The sequence below is a fragment of the Ambystoma mexicanum genome, chromosome 6p (genome assembly GCF_040938575.1).
Source record: "Ambystoma mexicanum isolate Mex_15411 chromosome 6p, UKY_AmexF1_1, whole genome shotgun sequence".
Taxonomy (NCBI): Eukaryota; Metazoa; Chordata; class Amphibia; order Caudata; family Ambystomatidae; genus Ambystoma; species Ambystoma mexicanum.
Window position 1 is genome coordinate 81,595,375 of NC_090935.1, and position 21,183 is coordinate 81,616,557.

A 21,183-nucleotide genomic window follows, 5' to 3' on the forward strand; every position below is an offset into this window, starting at 1 on the left:
GACACCTAAGCACTACAGGAGGCTATTTAAACCACACCCGGTGGATGAATCTTGCTTTGCGTTATTCTGCACCCTCTGCAGCAGAACGCTCATCGTGTCTTCTGCATCCGGTCCTGGGCCTAAGGAAAAAGGCTTACCATCCTGAATCCAGTCTTCAGCAACACCTATAAAGACAAGAAAGAACAGGTTAGCATTCCGGCATCTGAAAGGCAAAGGCTTACCTACTCTTCGTGCGCTCCGGAGGTCTTCACACTGCATTCCGGCATCTGAAAGACAAAAGCTTACCAACTCTTCGCACGCTCCGGAGGCCGTCAGCGCTGCATCCCGCATCTGAAAGACAAAACAAGGTGCGTTTAAAGACATTGGGGAACTTTAATACTCACGTGCCATTACTCCTTTCCACATCTAACCCAGTGGGTATCCCGGCACCCTGCAGCCGCTCCGAACATGTACCTGCAAAATAAAAAGACAGTTAGAGCGCATCGTGAAGCTGGCAACAAGCGCTTACTTACGTGCTTCCAGGCGCTTCTATTCATCACACGGGCTCCATCTTCAACTCACTTCAGCCCGTCATCCGCCATCGCCGGAACCCTGCAAAACAAGAGACATCATTATTAAAGACTTTAAAGAGATTTGAGTTACTCGAAACTTACCGTTCGCGCAGTAAACGACAGACAGCAGTCCTCTGGAGTCAAGAGGCCTGCGCTACCTATCCAGTGAAGAAACTGGTTACAGCACCCTGCCCCGAGGCAGATGGAGAGCTCGGCATTCACTTACCTAAGGTGAGAGCGTTAACCTGTGGGGGTCTACAGGAGAGGAGAAGAGGAAAGAGATAGGGACACCCCAATAACCCCAGTTCATTAACCCCGTATTTTCTATCTGCAGACATCTTACTCTGCACGTCAGGCATACAGGGCACAGAGGTCCAGCCCAAAGAGCCAACCGGGTGCTGCACATCACCTTTGAAGATACGGTAGTCGCCCAGTCAAGACCGGCGCCTCTGCGAGAATCAGGTGAGCGTTACACCCGGGCAGGAAACAGTAGAATGAAGAAGTGGTTAAATTAATGCTGGCAGAGCAAGTGATGACACTAAAACAAACATTCTTGGAGTCAGAGGGGAGCAGGGAGTGGTCCTGGCTTTTAGAAAACCAATCAAAATCGATCCATAACATAAGGTTAGCTATAGGGTGTGACTGGTTATCCCTCTTGTCTTTAAATACTCGGGGCAAGGGACAGCTGTTAAATAACAGAAATGTGTCAACAATATTAAGGAAAAACTCTATTCTTGTTTTGCAGAAGATGTGGTTATGTACAACTCCTTCTATTGACGGATATTCAGTCTCTTGTCAGGCAGCTGTGCAGGGTGAAAAAGGACACCCTTATGGAGGGTTGCTTACCCTGATTCGCTCTTGTCCACATATTGAAGTGGTGAGTAACTGGGAGGTTGCACCAGGCTGTATGGCTACCCACATCGCAGCAGTGTCAGTGATTACATTAAACATGTTGAATTTATATTGGCCCCGGGAATTTACCACCTGGGTGGGCTGATAACTCAAATTAGCTTTTTGGTAGCTGGCTGGAATTAATCAGTGAACAGAACAAAAGTTCCCTATCAGGGAACTTGCGGCCCCTACACACTATCAGATGTCTGAAAAGCCAGACGAGTAATTCAAACAATTTTTCAAATGATGCTTATCTACAACTTAAGCAGTTTTCTAAGCTTGTTTAATGAAATGCACATTTTTCAAAAATTGAACAAATCAAAGAATTGATAGTCAAACGTTGTTGTATCACAAAAAAAATCTTCTTTTTATTCAGGGTGCTGTAATGTAGGCCCAATGCGTTTCGAATGTGTGCCCCTCTTCATCAGGGGCATGTATGATTCTATAGATAAGATACATATATGATAATGTTAGTACATTTTTCAGAGAGAACTCACACATCCTAACACAGCAATTTAAACAAAGAAATTAATAGGGATCCAGAAATTCAGACAGAGTTTACCCAACTAAGGATTCAATCAACATTGGGTTCAACAAACATTCTACCTAGATTGCATGTGCATTAACATAATCTAATGAATATTCCCATGTACATCACTGATTTTTGAGAACTACTCTATACAGTTATAGCTCTGAGTGATATAGCTAGTGGCCACTCATCACCTAATTGTTGCTGTGAGACATATAGCGTAAAAAACATTTAAAGCTCTCAACATTGTTCCCCTGTATGGTGCAAGCCCGTAGGTTTTATTCAAATCATCTGTGATTTGGTAACACTATCCAGTTGGTGATTGTAATTACTAGATCATAATAGGTAAGTATGAAAAAATGGAGGGCTAACCTTGTGATATGGGGTTTTGCTAAAACAGGGAAGAAACTGAGTTCTTCGAGCTGTTTTCCAGCTGAAACTCAGAATTCAACAGAATTGCTGTCACCATGTGGAAATAAAGGTTACTTTGTCAGTCTACTACCCTTGATGGATGGATGTAGAAAAGTATAGACCAAGTTTAATATCTCACCTTGAGATGGTAAGTGGTACTTGTGCGTGATTGGAAAAGTAAAACTCAGCCTGCAGGCCAATTAGTAGTGGGGATCGGTCTGCCGCATCCTTATCACACTTGGACTAGGCCAATATCAATAAATGGTGGAGAGAGGGGTCTGAGTTAATTGCTTGTGTAAGAGGAGAATTCTTGTTTATCTATTGGAATAGTATATAACATCACACTTACATATTCCATAGTTGTAACTCTAGCCAAGTCGAAATATATTGAATAAGACTTGTCCCTCCTCTTGTCACGGAACTCAGGGTCGGTGCAGTGATCTGTTATGGGGTGAATTGAAAAAATTGCCAATTCGTGAGCTGTGGTGGTTAAAAATACGATCCAATAAGAAATGCCCAGCGGGAAGAACTTACTTAGAGGTAGATAAGGAAAGAAGACCACAACCTTGTATCCCGTAGATAGGTAAGTCACCTAAAAATACATATTATATAAAAAGAACAGAAGAAGAAAAATATATCAATGATTACAATGCAATCATTGTCCACTTATGGAATGCAAACAAAGATGTGCAGCACATTGCAGACAATTCTACTGCAGTTGCACGATATGTCACAGCATACTTAACCAAAGCACAAAAGACATATCTCCAAGACCTCTGGAATGACCTGTCATCAGATAAAACAGTGTCTCAGAAAGTATTCAGCTCTGGCATAAAAATGCTCTCCCATAGAGAATCCTATGAAGCAGCTGATTGTTTAACTGGTACTGCATTGTATAGTAAATCTGAAAATATAGTATGGCTAAGTCTTGGTCGAGCTAAATCCAGAAAAAGAGTTCTAAAATCCTTTATTAGACACATACTACCCAAACAGAAGTAATACTTTGGAAACCATGTGTCTATACCACGCAGCCCAAAACTACACATACAAAAACAATGTAAAAACTGATGAAAAAAAGGTAAATACACAGTACAAACTGTGAAGGCAGCTTAGTAAAACTCACCAAACCAAATTTAATTAATCATATCAAATTGTCATTAAAGACTCCTCATAACTGATGTAAACTTTACACAGTACAAAACAATGTTGCACAATGAACAGCAACACGAAGAAGAACTTCAGGCCCAACTAGATAAGGACACTCCTGACAGTAGTCAACCTTCTGTAACAGGAAGCCAAGACCACTGGGAGAACCACTAATAATAAATGAGGCAGAATTAGCTATGATAGAAGTAGAAAGCACCATGTGTCAGTATGAAGATAAAGAAGACTTAACTATACTACAATCAAAACTAAACAATGAGCAACGTAGCATTTTTCAAGAAGTAACAAACGAAATTGCACATGGTGTACAACATGAAAACAAAGAATGCACCTGCCAAAATTACAAACCTATACTACTGTACGTCAGTGGTGAAGCTGGTTATGGCAAAACATTCCTAATCAAAATCATCAGTAAGTTTCTTCAACAATTGACAAACAACAAACTGTCAGCTGTTGTCACTGCCCCCACAGGTTTAGCTGCCTACAACATAGGTGGTGTCACTTTACACCGATTACTACTCCTGGCTGTAGAACACCAAAACAAATTAGACTATTACAAACTTTCTACAGAAGCTGCAATGGAACTACGCAGACTATTAAAACAAATGAAAATGCTACGAATAGATGAAGTGAGCATGTTGTCCAACCTAATGTTGGCTTTGATTCACCTCAGATTACAAGAAGTACACAAAACAAACTACGAAGGGCTCTTTGCAGGAAAACACACTATTGTTTTCGGAGATCTTCTTCAATTGACACCAGTAAAAGGCGAGCCTATTTTTAAAACATTAGGACACAAACTCTGCCATAAAACTGTTGGCAGCATTGGAAATGTCAACCAATGGCAACATTTCCAATACAGAGAATTAACAGAAAACATGCAGCAATCTGCAGATCTCACTTATGCCAACATCTTAAAAAGTATCAGAGTTGGAATACTTTCTAAAGAAGCAGAAGCAATATTGAAAACCCGGCAAATTCATGCACTTTATGTATCTGTAATATCTGTAGCACAATGCATGTGCTACAGATATTATGGAACAATTAGCCCATAAAAATGTCAATTGTATGGCCTTAATGCCAACACTTGCAAGCTGTTTCAAATTCAATGAAATAATGTTAAGTAAAGAAATGCAACCAATAATGGAAATTAGCGCCACAGACAAACTTGATGTACATGGTATGACACTACACATGTGTGAGCAAGCCACAACAAGACTCAAACACAGCTGGCTTGGAAAATATATTAAAATTATCCTTAAATTGTGATGCTTAAATGTAACCTTGACGTGGACCAAAGACTAGTTAATGGAGCACTAGATACAGTTGTTGGCTTTCAAACATACCCACGTGACAACAAAATTCAGTTTGTCAATATTCTCTTTGACAAACTTTCAGAAGTAAAAAGGATAGGACGCCCAACAGCTCGAGTCCTTCTCTTTAAAGACATGTATGTACGCAGAGAACAATTTTCTCTAACTCTTGCATACACAGTCACCAATCATAAATCACAAGGTCTTACCCTAGACAAAGCAATGATAGACATTGGTAACACAGTCTTTAAAGAAGGCATGAGCTATGTAGCTCTATCACGCTTACGTACACTTGACAGTCTATTTCTAATCAACTTTGATGCAAGTAAAGTAAACGCTAATATTCCTTGCATTTTAGAATACAATAGACTTCGCTCACTATACACCCCCATCTAAACCCTTATTCTGTACCACAAAAAGTAAAACGTTGTAAAAGAAAACTAAATCAAACAGAAATGCAACAGGATGTCACTGCAAATCCTCCAAAGAGAGTAAAAGAAACTAAAACTTCATCAAGTACCACAAACATAAAAGAACCCATTAGGGAAAGTAAACCAGGTACATCGTCAAAGAAGGAAGACAAACTAAAAAAAAATCAATCAGATACAGAACTAACTGGTCCATTTAAACTCTCAAATATAGTTGGAGTAAGTTGCTACGCAAATGTAGCAATGAATATTCTATTTCAATTACCACCAATAGTTGTTAACATTTACTTACACAGTACAGACCAATTGTGTTTGCAAATGTTAGTACTTCACAGAAATGCAACAAACAATCCTGATACCACATATAGTGTTTATGGAATAAGACAACAATGGGACTACTGTTTGGACTACTGTGCTGGAATATAAACTCACAGGAAGATCCACAAGAATTTCTGTACTTACTACAAGTACTGAAAAATAAAAACATACCTATAAATGAAACCTTCCAGATTTCATACATGTGGAAACATACTTGCAGTTCTGCAACATTGTGACACAAGAACAAATCCCCAATGAACGCTTCGTATATATATCAATACCTAATTGTGACTCCATTCCATTTCAGCATCTTGTACAAAATGCAAACCATGGTAGATTATGTACTACCCGCAATTCGGATAATCGCTCCACCTTACTAATACAAACACATAGTAAATACATAATACTAATGCTTCTACGTTACAATGCAGATGGTACCAAAAACAACTGCAAGTCGACTGGATTCACACATGGTCAAGTATCACTTGGTAAGAAAACCTTCACAGCAATAGGTATAATCTACCACGCAGGAGCCACAACCAATTCATGTCACTACACTGCATATATAAAAAAGAAATGTGGATGGTTTGAATGTAATGATAGTACCATTACTCTAAAGCAGAGATTACCAGCAAATCTTTCAAACACTTATTTAATGTTCTTAAAACCAAAATGTATTAACTAAACTGTATTTAAGCCTTAAGTGAACTTGTAGTAAAAAAAATATAAACTGTTAGAATATTCCAAAAGGTATCTAACTGCTCAAAGATTCTACAACAACTAATCAGATAAATGAATACCACTAAATTAGAGCAAACAATAGATAGTTAGAATACACCAACTGCTATCTAACTAACCCAAAGTTTTTACAATATCCAAACTGATAAATCAATACCACTAAATTAATAAAAAATAGACAGTTAGAATATGCCAATTGGTATCTAACTGTCCCAAGATTTTACAATTTCCAAACAAATAAATGATATGTTACTGCTCCAAAAAACTGCAACAAGCCAATATATACAGCATTAGCCAGAAACAAGTGAACACTGAAAACAAACAAACTGTAGCATAACAGAATTTTTTTTTTTTTTTTTAATCCAACATGGATTTTTTTTCTCCCACAGACCCAATGATTTTAGCAGCAAACACAGAAACTAAGCAAATTGCACAGTACTCTGGTTTGTAATCTACTAAATATGAGGGTCAAAACAAAAGAAATGTTGATTATTCAATGTAATAAGTCGTTACAAAATACCAATACTAACATGATCTTTTCTTTTATCACAGAAATGAACAAGAAATACATGTACTCCAGTTACTAAACCAAACAGTAAGTATATTATAATAAGTACAACCATTGCAGTATATCACACCCATAGAGGCTTATAACTTTGTTCCTTATAAATTTGTTTTTGGATCCCAAAGTTATAAGCCACTGTGAGTGTGATATTCTGCGGTGGTTGTGGCCAGGGCATAGAGTCTTGGGTGCATGGCCATATGGCCATGCACCTCCTTGTTTTCTCAAGTAAAACATTGTTGTTGTATTGTCTGTCAATATTCTCACCACTGACCCTTTTATGTGTGGTAGAAACGCTTTCAGGGCCCAACGTACTGCCCTCAACTCCAGTACATTGATATGTAGGAGCGACTCCTCCAACGACCACCGGCCTTGCGTTTGGAGAGCGCCCAGATGTGCCCCCCATCCAGTCAGCAATGCGTCCATCACTATGGTTATGTGGAACTCCGCTTCTTGCAGGAGAACTCCCCTGGATTGGTTCTCGAAGACTTGCCACCATCGAAGAGCTTGCAGGAGCTCGTCGTCGACGGTCAGTTTGTCTGACCAAAATCCCTGGCTCTGGGTCCATCGGTCTGGCAGGAATTCTTGAATTGGCCTCATGAAAGGCAGCAGTTGTTCACCAAAGGGATGCATGAAGCCATGGCGCCCAGTATCGACATATATCTTCTTACCAACACTTTGGTGTTGACTTTCCATTGCCTTGCCAGCTGATTGAGTCTGTGGATCCTCTCCACGGATGGTCTTACCAATCCTGACTGAGTTTCGAACTGTGCACTCAAGAACACTAAGCTTCTCGACAGAGTCAATGAGGACTTCTCGAAGCTTACCGCAAATCCTAGTTGTCGCAAAAGCTGCATGGTGGCCTGTAGACTTGCTTGAGTTGTCATAGGGGACGATCTCCTCACCAACCAGTCGTCCAGATACGGGTAAACATGATGCCCCTTTTTCTCAACCATGCTAGGCATTTCGTGAACGTCCTGGGAGAGGATTTTAGTCCAAAAGGGAGCACTGTGAACTGGTAGTGGGTCCGTACGACCATAAACCTTAGGAACTTTCTGTGTCGTCTACGCATTGGTATGTGAAAGTACGCGTCCTGGAGATCCAACGACGCCAGAAAGTCCCCTTGTTGAATGGACCACATCACTTTCTGAAGTGTGAGTATTTTGAATTTTAGATTTTTTAACGTTTTGTTGAGGTCTCGAAGGTCAAGAATGGGACGCCATTTTCCGTTGGGCTTCTTCACCACAAAGTATCGGGAATACACTCCTTGACCCCTCTGCGACACAGGTACCAATTCTATAGCCCCTTTTTGTAGCATAAGTACTACCTCTTGTTTTAACACGCTCAGGTGGGGTTGAGCCGAAAACACTGGTGGAATGTGCAGCGGCTTGCTTTTGAATTGTAAGGAATGACCAAACTTTACAGTGTCCAATACCCACCGGTCCGAGGTTATCTTTTCCCATTTGTCTACAGAGTGTGACACCCTGCCTCTCAGGACGTTCTGAAACCTGTCATGCTGGTCTTTAGATTGTTTGTCTTTCGATGACGAGGAGTAACCTCCCCTCTTCCTAGACGCTTGATAGTTTCAATGTCTTTTCGCAGTCTGAGAAGCCCGCCTGTAGCCCTGCGAGGAGTACGTCGGTCTATTGAAAGTACGGTCCCATGATGACGAGAACCGGGAGTTTCCTGATGCTCCTCTTAAGGGGCAAAATTAACGAAAATGTCTTCCACTCTGGGGGGCACCCAGAGAACGTGCTGTGTCATAGTCCTCCTTCATGCATTTCAAGGCCTCGTCCAACTTTTTGCTGAAAAGAAGGTCTCCCTCAAAAGGCATATCCAACACCTTCTATTGCACTTCAGGTCAAAAGTTGGTGCATTTAAGCCATGCTTGTCTTCGTAGAACCACCCCATTGTTAACTTGCTTAAAACCTGATTCTGCCAGGTCCACAGCGATATTTATAGAGTGATTAGAGGCCTCTTCCCCCTCTCGGACGAGTAACATCGCCGCCTTTCTGTGTTCGTCTGGGAGATGTTCTAGTATGGGTGCCAACCGGTGTCACATCTCTCTAACATACCTGGCCATAATAGCCAGAGAATTGTCTGCCTTCACTGTTTTTGCACCCACCGACAACACCTTCTTGCCAAAGGCATCTTGTCTCCTGGCCTTGTTCTCCGGGGGAGTCGTGCATTTGTGCTGAGACCTTGCCTTTCTCGCCGCAGCTGCTAATACCACCGACTCTGGGGTTGGTTGAGAGGACAAACATTTGGGAGTGGACTCGGGAGCCTTAAATTTCTTCTCTCGTCTGTAGTCCGTCTTGCCATACATGATCTAGAATGGGGACTGAAAACACTGACCTCCTTATCTTCCCCATATGGTCGAACAGAAAACAGTCTTTTTTCTCCTCCTCTTGGGCCAATCCAAATTCGGTACAAGCCTTACTGATCATCGCATGGAAAGAACCAATGTCGTCCGGGTGCGACGGCTGGGCTGGGCTTCTTGGAGTTTCTAACTTTGCTTCCGACTCCCAGGTTGGGTCCCTAGAGGGGGATAACGATATATCCGATATGGACCCTCTCTCTGATTCGGAGTCCAGCAGCTCTCCTTCCTCCGGGCGTGCACATGGAAGGCCTTCACGGGCCGGCACCGCCGTCAACACCGTCGGAGTTGGTCGATGGGTAGGACCTGGCTCGTCGATGTCTGGTCTCGTCGGAGCTGTCACCTGAGGTAACTTCTCATCCAATTTCTTTAACAAGTTCTGCAATGTAGACAGAACTTCCAGAGATAAAACAGTCTGAGGGTTAAGCAATGGGGTTGTAACCAGGATATTTGTCCCGCTCGAAAGAGTCAGTCTGCTAACCCCTTGCAACCCAAGTTCTGCAGGTCCAGCCACCTGCTCACACTCGTCGCCCACAGAGGATATGGACAAGGCCGCCTCCTGCTGCAACAAGGATTCCGGCAAAACTGGGTTGTATACCTCTGGTCGCCAGGCCTCCGGTGGAGTCTCCATCGACGAGGTTAAATTCTACACTGTCGCCGTCATCGTCGTCATCGCCATCACCTGCGGCGGAACACCTGAAGAAACAATCTAAGAAACAATCTACGTCACTGGTAGCGAGGGCGTTGACGACGGTGGTATCTGCGCAGATCCTTGAGGTGTTCCTGCCTTTTTTGAACTTGATCTGTGTTTTTCAGAATCTCGACTCGAGGATGATCTATGATGATCACCTGAGGAGGATCTTGACTTTTCTTTCCTCTCCTTCTTAGACGAGGAGGACAACAACGAGGTTTTCGCTTTTAGCAAAGATTCTCTCGTGGAATGTTTTTCCGAAGAGCCTTTCTCCGTCAGACGCGCTTTCTTCACCAGAGGTTTAGCCGATGCTGAACGGCGGGGGAGCCCCTAAAGATTTTGTTGTCGAGGCCAAGCTGTGCGTGGAGCCTACCTCCGGAAGGGGGTACGCACCCGCTGCGTCATTTAACCAAGCCACCAACCGCCGACACTGTCTTTAAAAGTCTTCGGGTTGAAGCCCTTACAGATGTCTCAATTGTCTGCCAAATTTTGAGGGTGGAGACAATATATACAGTCCATATGGTCATCTCCTTCATACACTTTCTTTAGCCTGCATGTAGCACCCAGACGAAAAAGAGCTTTTTCAGACATTAGGAAAAAACGACGAAACAACCTAGCAAAAATAGTAGATGACGCAAGGTGATCCCACTACTTTGGAAGACGGTTGAAATCTGAAGCGAGCCGCGGGGGCAGGGCATTTATACCGCTACGTCCTATTGGGGCACGCGTAAGCAGCCCAAAACGACCTAGATAGGACACAGAAGTGTCGGAATTTTTCCTATGGAAAACGGCTTTGTAAATGTACCGAGGGTTCCCAGCCTGACGACAGGGAATATTCTAAGCATGTGAATCCATGAAAGATCCAATGCTGGAGAATATACTATTCCAAAAGATAAACAAGAATTCTCCTCTAACCCGAGCAATTAACATAGACCCCTCTCTACACCATTTAGTGATATTGGCCTAGTCCACGTGTGATAAGGATGCAGCAGACCGATCCCCACTACTCATTGGCCTGCAGGCTGAGTTTTACTTTTCCAATCACGCGCAGGTACCACTTACTGTCTCAAGGTGAGATATTAGATTTGGTCTTTTTTCTACATCCATCAATCAAGGGTAGTAGACTGACAGAGTAACCTTTATTTCAACAGCAATTCCATTGACTTGCGAGTTTCAGCTGGGAAACAGCTTGAAGGACTAATTTTCTTCCCTAATTTTGAAAACCCTATATCACAAGGTTAGCCCTCCATTTTTTCATACTTACCTATTATGACCTAGTAATTACAATCACCAAACGGATAGTGTTACCAAATCACAGATGACTTGAATAAAACCTACGGGCTTGCACCATACAGGGGAACACTGTTGAGAGCTGTAAATGTATATGTCTCACAGCAACAATCACGTGATGAGTGGCCAGTAGCTATGTCACTCAGAGCTGCAACTGTATACAGCAGTTCTCAAAAATCAATGATGTACTTGGGAATATTCATTATATTATGTTAATGCACATGCAATCTAGGTGAATTGTTTGTTGAACCCAATGTTGATTAAACCCTTAGTTGAGTAAACTTCTGTCTGAATTTCTGGATCCCTATTTATTTCTTGGTTTAATTTACTGTGTTAGGATTTGTGAGTTCTCTCTCAAAAACATACTAACATTATCATATATGTATCTTCTCTATCGAATCATACATGCCCCTGATGAAGAGTGGCACACACTCGAAACACATTCGGCCTATATTACAGCACCATGAATAAAAAGAAGATTTGTTTTGTGATACACCAATGATTGACTATCAATGCTTTGATTTGTTACATTTTTGAAAAATGTGCATTTATTAAACAAGCTTAAAAAACGGTTAAAGTTGTAAATAAGCATCATTTGAAAAATTGTTTGAATTACTGGTCTGGCTTTCCAGACATCTGATAGTGAGCAGGGGACGCGAGTTCCCTAATAGGAAACTTTCTTTCTGTGTATTTATGACATACAACCTAGATGTCAAAGACGGTTTCTTCTCCTCTGCACCTCAAACTACATCTACATTAACTACATGCATTAATATCACCCTACTAAATATAGTACCATACGTTCTTACACAAGGGTGTGCATAGTGCTTATATATTTTTTGGAATTAATTAGTACCAACGGGACATATTTTTCTGGCCGGGGACCTTAACTCTGAATGCATTAAAGAAAAGTACCGGGATACTGGTGGGTAACCCAACTCCAATTCACGCCAAAAGTGGAAAAATGGTAAAACTTGGGACAGGGGCCTAATAAATATGGGCCTCAGGATACTGAATAGAGTGGTGCGGGCGACGTCTCGGTGCACCCTACCTGGACAAATTGAGTAAATTCCTCTACATTAGACTATGGGCCTCATCACGATATGGGCGGTAACCCCGGCGGTATTACCACTGGGGCTATTAGCTCAACCGCCAAACCCCCCGGTGCTATTAGCGCCAGATCACGGGTTTGCGGAACGGTTGATTCCCATTCCCCATTGGGCCCATTCAGGAATTCCCCATTTCTCATTGTGCCCAATGGGGAATGTTTGCGCTATTACCACCACTGGTATTAGCACCGGCGGTAATAGCACTGAAAATCGCCAATATCGTGGCAGATTTGCCCCCAGCTTAGAGCTGCGGGCAAATCTGCCAAGACCATGATCTGGTGGACCCTTAAATGCAGCGGTAATAGCGCTACCGCCGCATTTAAGGGTTACCACCAGACTCGTGATGAGGCCCTACATCTATTTAAGTCAGAGTCTAATTCAAAATTGTACACAATTAGACATTCTCCAAACCCTGTTAGCGACCACGCTATTCTGTCCGTTTTATTTGACATCAAGTTTGGCCGGCGGAGTGGGAATGAGTAAAATTACTCGCAGGTGGACCTAGGTTTGAATAAGCAGGGCAACTGCCTTGTTTGGACATCAATGTGGGCATCAATGACACACTAAGTGGCCGGCTTCTCTCTAGAACGGACCATCAGTGTGCAAATACACTTGATGTCGACAATTTTATTTTAAACGTTATGTGGGAAGAGTGATAGACGATTGTGGAAAGGACCTTTGCCAAAGGCATCTCTCCTCGCTGGACAAACTGCACATTTATGACAAGGAATTGGTTCTAAAAAGGCAAGTGTTGTGAAGCCAGATTAGATGGACGAACAACAAACCCGTCACTTGCACTGAATAATAAACAGCAACTCGTGCAACAGGCCAAAAGTGGAGACAAGAATTGGATTTGAGGCTCACATGCGGCGAGATATCAGTGGGCTGCTGAGTCCATGCTCATTACCCTCACCAGTAAGAATACTAAGACTTTTTGGGCACTCATGAACAATATAGATCAATTTAAGGGGGCCAGATTGGTCAATTCTGTGCCCAAAGCGGACTCGGTCAGACATGTTGAACTCCTGTATGCCTGTCCGGTCAATTTCGGGAAAGGTGAACAAGGAGTGGTCATTTCTGGACTAGTGTGTTGGACATAGATGTGGGCATGGATAGTATTGCTAAGATCATTAAGCAAACAAGTACATCTACAGCTATGGGCCCAAACCATTTATCAAACTATTTGTTTAAGTCCGATCCAAATAAGTGGTCTGAGATATTGTCTAAATTGTTTAAAGACATTATTGGATCCGGAAGGTTCCCCTCATCATGGGCCCCTGCTAATTTAGTACCTATGTTTAAGAAACGGGTAATATCCGAACAAAGTAACTATTGACCTATTTCAATCATGGACGCAGACTCAAGCGTTTTTGTTAGTATTCTCTTGGAACATCTCAAGTCATGGGCGTCCGGCAGGGGCCTAATTGCACGATGGCAAACGGGCTTCAGGAAAAACATGGGTACGATACTAAATGGGTACGTACTCAAATGTATACAATATCTCGTCTTGGCTAAGGACAGATTAACGATTTCTGTAGAATCCATGGACCTATCGTCAGCTTTTGATGATGTAGACCGCTGACTACTTTGGACCAAGTTAGACAGGTCGGGAATTGCAGGGGCTCTCTTCAGACTCATTATAGGATTGCATGAAAAATCAATGGGCGTGTATGTCTGAAACAACAAGGTCTAATGTCTCGAGAAATTCTAATAGAAAGAGGCATAAGGCAGGGGTGCTTTCTTGCCCGCTGTCTGTATAACCTATGTATGGCAGACATAGGAGCCTACCTAACTCCAAATGCACTGGTAACACCAAAAATACATCACTTGTGGCCCACGTGGCTGGCATATGTGGATGACTACCTAATATTCAACAACAATCCCAGAGGATTACAACAGCTACTGGACAGATTTGCCAGATTTGGCAGGGAACATGCACTGAGCATTAACATGCCCAAAAGGAAAATTATGATGTTAACAAATAAGTTAAAAAATACATCAATTAAGTGGTTTTAGCAGGGACGAGCATGGACAGGATTGAATCCCTCAAATATCTGGGCTTCATTACAACATCAAACGATAATAGCACCATCATTTGCAACACACTTTGGTTGAGGAAGAACATTGATGAATCAACTCCTCAGGGTTGACTCTCGTTATGGAAAATCCTCCCTACTTCCAGCAAGACATTTTCATGAGTCTAAAATAGTACCCAATGTTCTCTACGGCATTGAAGTGTATGAAACTTCACTATTGGAGTATTTGTCGGTCATGGAGGCACTGATATGGAGACGAGTGCTTGTCTGCCAAATTCAGTGCCCGGTTCAGTAATGCGTTACAAACTGGTATTGACCTTGTTGAAAGCATGTGCACACTGGGGCTATTTATCCTTTGATAAGAATATGTTGGTTGTACATGAATATTTCCCTTTATTATGACCTGAAGAAGATTGCGGAGAAAAGGGATTGCAAATCGATAATGGACCTCAAGACATTGGTGGAGTTCTCATGGAAAGTGTAGGGAGGAAACCCTTGTGGTGTCAAAAAAAGACTGTGTGGGCCTCATTATAAGTCAGGCGGTAAGGGGTTAATGGAGCCGGTAAAGGTGCCGGCGCCGTCAACCCTGTACCGTCTGATTACGAGGTCCCCTCGCGGGACCCGCTCTGCATGTCTGGTTTTACCAGACTTGCAGAGCGGGTCCCGCGAGGGGAAGAGGGAGCAAACCACGGGCCACTCGTAATCGGCCTGTTGTTTGCTCCCTCTCCCATTCCCATTCAGCCCTATGGGGGCTGAAATGGGAATGGGGAAGGTCCGGTCCCGGGCTTCTGAAGGGAGGAATTACTGGGCCCTCTGAACTCGGAATGGCCCGGTAATTCCCCATTCAGGGAACCCGGATACGATTTTGACGGCAGCCATGCCGCCAATAGCGGCATGGTTACCGCCAAAGTCATAATGACGGCCTATAACTCTGATTGGGTTATGACAGCGGAGGAGATCAGTATCCCTCATTGTTACGCCTAAGGGTGTACCACACCTCACAATATATCCGGGCAAAGCCTCACTCATCCTTTTCATGAGATTCCGCTTCAACCTTATTCACACCAAGACAGTATTGTTTAAATATGTATGTAGCTCTGAAGATGTGTGTGTATGTAGATTCTGCGAGGAACATATATCTAAGGAAACACTGAAACATTTGTTTATGCAGTGTAAATCAGTGTCCATTTGGAGAGAGAAGACCTTCGGCAGGATCTTAAAAAACTTGACCTACCCAAAAGCTGACACCGTATGGAATTATTACTTGTCAGGAACCACTATTGCTGTGGTTAACTCAGTGGTTGGTTTTTTGGGACTACTGAATTTTGACTTAAGGATTGACAAGTCATTTAAAGTTAAGTAATGAAATTTGTCACTGCTGGGTTTAAACATTTGACGACTTTCCTTCTTTACGTTTTAGTTATTTTAGTATGTGAAAAGTGGAAGTTCTGTAACTAGCTTTTAAAAAAAAATATTTTATTTTGTTTATTGAATGAAATGATAAAGGTTACACTTTCTTTTTTTTACTGATAACACCTTGATAAAAAAAATTTAAAAAAATAATACGAGTATCGTTAACCCTCTAAAAGCAGCAAGCTAATGCAGACCAGTCTTTAGTCTGCCGAGGTATTGGGCTAGTGGCCAGGAAGATAGAGTAACATAGCAATGGCACATGCAGATGACTCTAGGTTTAGATACTTTGCATAGCGAACAATGCCAACTAGACTGTGTATTTTGAATTTAAATTAGCAGATAAGTTATGTCAGGTTATAGAATCATGTTTGGTTAGGGAACAGCAGCTGAACAGCAAAATGTGTCACTAGTTCACAATGTGGAAAGCTAGCAGATGGCCGAGAGTACATGCCTGGAGACATATCGGGCATGGGATAGGCATTGATTTCTTAACTGATTTGAGTATCATAGTCTTGTAGAATCCTTACTGAAGGTTCTATGTTCAATCACTCGAGTGTCATGGCAAAATGGCAAGTAGAAGTCCAGTAGAAGTCCTAAAATACATCAGGTTGAAGAGCGTTGAGGATCAGAGCTTAGAGGTGTTTCCACATGCCAAATGTCATTCTAGACATGAGGGGGTGATCTTGATGCTGCATGTTTCTTCAGGCCATACCAGCTTCTTCAATGTCCACTCTATTGGGATAACATTCCTTGCCCTATCTGCCACTGTGTTTTCTGACATGCCAATGCAGAAAAACTCACATATACGTGGGTCAACTGCGAGGCAGAGAGCCGTGGACTTCTGTGGACTCAGGGAGATTTATTAGCATGTGTCAGGAGGCCAAACTGCACAGAGCTACTGTTATTGAAATGTGCCTGCATTTGTATTTTAATAGCAAAAATGCAAATGTGTTACTCAACTATGCTATTGCTTGTCACACCCTTTCACTCTAGTGTCCAAAACTCTCCTCAATTTAAATTCAGTTGTCAAAAATGTACTGCATCACATTTCCAGTCCTTCACCCTCCTGACTCTTGCTACCACTAGAAATTAAGGACATTCCAAAGTGACTGGCTTCAAGAACTACCTTTTGTCCCCTTGGGGCATTTACTTATACTGTTACCACTCCCCACAATTATCCACAGCCACCATATTCACTGGACTCCAGGAATGCAAGTCTGCATAGATATGTACATATTGCAATAATTGAAGATGTATTTAAGATCTGTTTTGTGCTGTCCACATTTTCTGTTTCCGGCTACTATCGCCGCTAACATTCGATGAACATCTACCTCACCAAACTCCCAAACTGATTCACCAAACCTCTGTTTAGGGTTTGGTAGACCTATCAACGCTGTGCGTCCATAGGATAATTCAATTGTCGATTATGAGATCCAGCTCACTTGCTGTTTCTTGGTGGGTGGTGTTTGGCTATTAGAGTGAAGAACAGGGTACAGCCTCACTAGAGGAGAGAAGGAGAGCGTATGATTTAGCCATTTGAACAATGTTGTGCTATTTGTGCCTCATTTGGTGGTATTTTATTAATCATTGTACAAGTTTTCTGAAGTTTCTTTTTACTCCTGGTCTGTGTAATCTTTGAGAAGTATTTCTGAAAGCATTTCTGATCATTTTTTTAACCCTTTCCTTACCCTCCCCACTACATCCAAAAAACAAAAAAGAAAGGACTGAAGCCCTTGGTGACAACCTTTATGGCATCACTTGTAAAACCTTTTGGAAACCATGTTTCTTTCCTTTCCTGACTTCAACATCCCAAAAATAAAACAACCCACCTGTGAACTCCTCAGTGACACTCTTTCCCCTATACACTTACAGGATATACTTTCTTTACTTATCTGCACTTCTTTCCAGCTGTGTTTATTTTGAGAGCATTTCAGGAGAGGATAGACAAAATGGGATACTAGATGTCTTGAAAGGTCAGTACAAGTTGGCAAATATATGGTTGCAGAGTATGCAAAGCCCATTGAAATTGAGGCTGGAACCTTGTCTGAGTATTTGATGAATATGTGACAACATTTGAGAGATGGAAGGGTGCTCTGGACAGTTCTGTGGCTAGTGGTGGCCTTGGTTTGTCATATGGTAGAGAGCTGAAAAGAAACAGATATGAAAAGGAGGTAGAAAGGAAGGAGCCACACAGTATTATGTGGTCATTCGGGCCAGTCACTCAACTGATGTGGTAGGACTAGGCATAGGTAGGTCACTGAAGGAGGGGGATGATGGCTGTGCAGCAGGAGATGGTGGTTGCAGCATGTGAGGAGTGGTTGTGGCAAAGGTCTTGAGGGGAGGGGCAGCTGATGAAGAAAAACAAAGAGCTGGATGTGGAACAAGGGAAGAAGAAGAGGAAGGGGCAGAAGGAGAAGGCCAGCAGGAGGTGGTACATGAAGAGGTAGAAATACGGCAGCAGGAGATGGATGGGTATAAAGAGCGGCAAGAGAGGCAACAAGAGGTGGTGGATGTAGCGAAGCAGGAAGAGGTAAGTGAGGACATGGATGTGTTGAGAAAGTGAGAGATAGACCATGGAGATGGAGATGTGAAGCAAGAGGATGAAGGACCAGCAGGATGTGGAACATGAAGGGATAGAAACAGGGCAGCAGAAGATGGATGGGTATAAATACCAGTAAGAAATGCAACACAAGGTGATGGATGTAAGGAAGCAGGATGAGATATGTGAGGATGTGGATGTGTTGAGAAAGCGTGAGATATACCATGGAGATGCAGATGGGAGGCAGGTGAATGAAGCACAGCTGGAGTTAGAACATCAGGAGGTAGAAACAGGTTAGGAGGACAAGATGGATGGGTATAAAGAGCAGCACAAGGTGCAACACTAGGTGGTGGATGTAGGGAAGCAGGAAGGTGGATTTGTGGCAGGAGGTAGAGGTGCAGCAGCAGTTGGTATAGAAGGGGACAGATGCAGGGCAGGAGGAGGAGAATAGGAACACACACATAGGGTGTGCGGAAGAGGGATAGGAAGCGGAGAAGGCATGGCACCCATTGTACAAGGAGTATGCCAACCATGGTGTTATTGCTGGCGCGTGTCTATGAAACATTTGCCAAAGGTCGGGAGATCACACCGGCTCCTGTCCCACAAATCTCTGCAAACTGCTTCTCCTGGATGTGGCAGCATGACCTACTGCCTAAGGGGAAGGCACATTCCTAATGCACTGCTGTTGGCAAGAACAGTAATGTGATTGTGATGTAAGAAAAGTAGTGTGCCTGTTACACTTTGGGATCGACTGCAATGTATAACCACATTCTGAGGTTACAATTATCCTATAAACCGCATTTCACTCTGTGCATATTTGTCCTTAGCAGAGGAGTTATTCGAAATTGAGTATTGGATTCTACCCGCTAAATGATTAACTATCCAGATCAAACGGTGCCACCGCTACCAGCAAACATGCAGCATAAAACTAAACCCACTTTCTAAAGTTGATGGTCCTTCTTCTGACCACTAATACTATTGCTTCACAATGCTTGAACGCACTTAATGTAATGCTCAGGTAAACAACAGTGAGCAATCTGGCTCCCCAAAAGAGATTGATGCCCACTGCATTGTTTTAAGGTGTTCCCAATCATAATCCTGTTGGGAAACAACTCGGGTCAATAATAAATGGTTCCAATGAGAATGGTCCTACACAGAAAAAAGGGACCCCTAAAATCATCATCACTAACATCAATTCAATAAAAACAGTGTACCAGCAGATGAATCCATTAAAATAGACAAAACAACCTCATAAACGTTCATCATATGAAACATAAGATTCTGATAATTTCCATCTAAAAGAGATTGCCAATGCCTTGTATATTCTCATTTCTATATCCATTTTCCTATGCTTGCACAAAATTACATCTTATTGAATTAAGTCTCTCACAATAACATATAATATGTTTTGCAGATTTAAAAACTAGGGAACCACATAGTCTACAGAATCTCTAGTGCCTAGGAATGCCTAATTTTGCTCCCATAACATCCATTGTAACACGCATATTAAATTTAAAAAGGAGGTAATGTCTAATAGTCTTAGGATCAGGGAAAGCAGCTTGATATGCAGGTTTTTTCAAATTCTGCGGCCAAAACTCCAAAAATAACCCACAATTGGATTTAGTTGCTAAGTTAATCATATCACGTTCTTTACCGTGATTAGATATCACTGTTTTCAGTAACTGTTTGACCTTACCTTGAGCATAGTGCAGCCATAAATTTGCATTCTCTTTGGCCCAATGTCAAAGCCTTTGATTAACTCATTGTTAAAAGTGCAAAGTTTCAAAAATAACATAGCCATTTTATATTATAAAATATCACTGGCACACAGTAAATTACATTCTACTAAAAAGATATTCGCGAGGTAGTGATTTTGGCATTCTAAATAAAATCTTTAATAATTTAGCTTCACATTTTTTCAGTTCCTTAATAAAACGTATTGCTTAGATTTCAGAAGGATAGAGTAGACAAGATAACATTTTAGATGAGTATAACAGTAAAACAGTACTACCAGAAAAAAAACCTACTTGTAGACCAATAAAGTTACTCAAAGCCATAGCAGTCTTCGTACATTTAATTTTCAAATCGTCCCAGTGTTGTTTCCAGCTAGGATTCTGGTCAATTATCACTCCCAGGTATTTATAACATTCAACTACTTCTATTTATTGATCAGTGATCATCCACTTATAATTTATTGAGCGAGAACATTTCATTTTACCCAGAAAGGGAATTATTTTGGTCTTACTAATGTTAATCTTTAGACCATTCACCCCTGCAAACTTTTCCTATGCCTTCAGCTTGGTCTGTAATCCATTAGGGGTATAGTCTAGCAACAAGAGGTTGTCAGCATAACGCAACCACCATAATCTCAAAGTACCTATTTTAATATCATCTGTAGGTATAGCATATAAATCAGATTGGAGATGGGCCAGGTATAGGTTAAATAGTGTTGCCACCAAAATGCAGCCTTGCTTGACTCCTCGCAGTGTTGATACGGGATCAGATAATTTCCCTTCATTATCAAGACATATTCTCACAGACCTTCTAATATAGTTGCTGTTACCAAATACTGAATTCCTATTGGTTAAAATACATGTTTTGAACTAATAGAAAAGTCAGCAATATATCCAATTGAGTATTAAAAAAAGTTGTCAAGGTGGAAACATCAGAAGTTCAACATTTGTGTGCCTTTATCATCTTCTGCACACTATCACAGCGACAGAAAGGGCACTCATATGCAATCTTTACATTTCTCTTTGCAGTGGATCAGTATTGACATGTTTTACATATGAATTTGACATGACATAATCTGCAACCAGCTTT

The 21,183-nt window shown here is 41.9% G+C and overlaps 1 protein-coding gene across 1 annotated transcript in view; it reads right to left on the minus strand.

Moving 5' to 3' along the window:
- LOC138510682 (vomeronasal type-2 receptor 26-like) overlaps window positions 1–21,183 on the minus strand; it is a 469,167-nt gene that overhangs the window by 176,539 nt on the left and 271,445 nt on the right. The gene's annotated exons all lie outside the window — the stretch shown is intronic.